The 2,510-nt window shown below is 35.3% G+C and overlaps 1 non-coding gene across 1 annotated transcript; it reads left to right on the forward strand.

Moving 5' to 3' along the window:
- Positions 1-1,817: 1,817 nt before the first annotated feature.
- LOC119233110 (U6 spliceosomal RNA) lies at positions 1,818-1,925 on the forward strand. Its single transcript, XR_005122267.1, has one exon. It is a non-coding gene; the product is annotated as a U6 spliceosomal RNA (small nuclear RNA).
- Positions 1,926-2,510: the final 585 nt, after the last annotated feature.

Genomic DNA, 2,510 nt, shown 5'->3' on the forward strand with positions numbered 1-2,510 from the left:
CTATTTTGGGGCATAAAAGTTGTTTCTATATCTTAGCTAATATAAATAGCGCTCAATAAACATAGGAGTGCAGGTTTCTTTTTGAATAAGTGGAATATTGGGAAACTGAATGAGGGGTCTGGAAAAAGACAAAATTTGCAGGCAGACCATAGTTTTGAAGTATACAGTGGGGAAGGGGAGGTAGAGGGGTCAAAATAGAAGAGGGAAGAACACAAGACACTATGGTGATGGTTCAGGGGTGCTGTGTTGGTGGGAAAATGTTGGGTGCGATACTTGAGGGGAGAAATCAAATACTGTACAAAAATGAACAACGATGTGTAAGAAGATAAAATAATTAATTAAAAAAGAAAAATAGTGTAATGTATTATATCTAGTACTTTATTAGATATATACACAAAGAGCTCTAGAATGATCAGGAATGTCTTGTTCTATCTTTAGGAGTGGGATTACTCCAAACAAAGGTGAAACTGTACAGTCTCGAGCATTACATTTTCTCCAATGAGATGGGGTCAATAAGTGTCTTCCGAAGCGGAGAGAATAATAACACCAATAAATTCATAGGAACATGAGGGACCATAGACTACCCTAAGAATGCCTGGTGATTCCTGTGTGTGTGTGTGTGTGTATATATATATATATATATATATATATATATATGAGAGAGCATTACAAGAAATGAGGCAGGATTGGCTGTAAAAGGTCAAATTAAGACACTACCAGTGTGCATGACTTTATACAGGTAATAGACTATTAATAAACTACTAAGGAGGAGACTCATGGATGCCTCTTTGTTTATTTAAAACTTCTCACTATTTCTTATTTCCCAATTGTTTACCCAGAGCAAACCCACTTTCTAAGCACCAGTTTGGAATATGCAGGAAGTGATTTGAAATATGTAATTTAGCAAGACAAAAATATTAAAACCCATTTAGTTTCTCACTTGTTTTGCATGTCAGCCTTCTGGAACTAATTTGGTTTGTATAGCACGCTTTACTTCGTTCCAAATGTTGCTGGAAATTATTCTTCGTAAAGCACAAATATTTGCCCCATGTTCAAAATAAAACATTTTACCTGATGGATTTGAGATCTATGAATAAGAAACTATTTAAATTCATTCTTCCCATTGATCTATGTAAATATAAAAAAAATATTCACAATGAGAACTACCACCCTGTCACTGAGCAATATTGTCAGAATGTGTCCTGGTAGAACCATGTAAATTGATGCTGATGAGTGCAGGGAAATGAACAGAACTGCAGCTCGGGTTCTATATTCTGTCATCTGCTATCCATAGAGAAAACAGTCTTCCAGTCCAAGTCTGTGAAGGAAAAACGTAGAGAAAGACAGAAAGACAGAAATCTTGCATTTTTATTTCCAAAAGCTTATTGCAATACCTCTCCGATTAGCATTTTCAGATAAGATGATTGCAAAGTAAGGATCAGATATGTTTACCAAATTTAATCTTAATATCACATTAATAGTTAAGACATGGGTTTTGTCAGTCATGTAAATTTATATTTAATCATTAAAACAGCTTTCAGAGATTGAATAGTTTTCTTTCCAAGTCAGGTTGATTTTTAGTACAAATTCCTTGTCATCCATTGAGCCAGAGACTTTTTCTTTAGTATAGATTCCTACTACTGAAAAAAAAAAAAAATTACACCCTTTTCGGACTTTTGTCAGCCACTGCCTAGAAACACTAAGCATAAAGGAAGTCCGCAGTCTTCAAAGAGAGAATGTGACTTATATGCTGCTACCAATGTGGAAGTTTTTCTTGATAAATTAGGAAATCAATCCCTTTAAAATAAGTCACTAGGGTGCTTGGTTCAGCAGCACATATACTAAAATGGGAACAACACAGAGAAGATTTGCATGGTCCCTGCCACATTTGTGAAGCATTCCACATAAAAAATAAAATAATCATTAGGATATTTTTCAAAAATCTGGATTATAGACTTCCTGTTATTGATTTGATCATTTCTAAAGATATAAAAGTGATGAGAAGAAATTTAGAGAATCTTATCTTTAAAAATTGTCTATTGAAGGATATTTTTGTTTGTCTGTTTTTACCATATACAACTTTTATAAATGTGAAGTGTCAATTCTAAATGTACTGAAGTGAACTTTTTTCTTTTTTTAGATTAATTAATTAATTTATTTATTTATTTATACAAGCACTGGGTACATTCAGAAGTGCGGGAGGGTGAGAGAATTCACCAGAGCCAGAGTGGGGAACAGAACAGGCAGACCGATGAAATACACTGCTGAGGGGAGCAGCAGGTGAGACAGGAGAGGTCTGTCGCACCATGTGGGACCCTCGCCATAGGCTGGGGATAAAACCAGTGCTGCAGAGGCTGCAGGCAGCTTTCGCAGCCCAGCGCTCCACCAGGGGATGCCCTGAAGTGAACTTTTTTCAACATTTTTCTGTGTGTGGGGCTTGGAATAAGGAAAGGATTTCAAAAATGTAACTATTTGTAATGTAAATATTATGTTGTATTTAAAACATGTGA

Source organism: Talpa occidentalis, unplaced genomic scaffold (assembly GCF_014898055.3).
Source record: "Talpa occidentalis isolate TD23 unplaced genomic scaffold, MPIMG_talOcc4v2.1 talOcc4.7, whole genome shotgun sequence".
Lineage (NCBI taxonomy): Eukaryota > Metazoa > Chordata > Mammalia > Eulipotyphla > Talpidae > Talpa > Talpa occidentalis.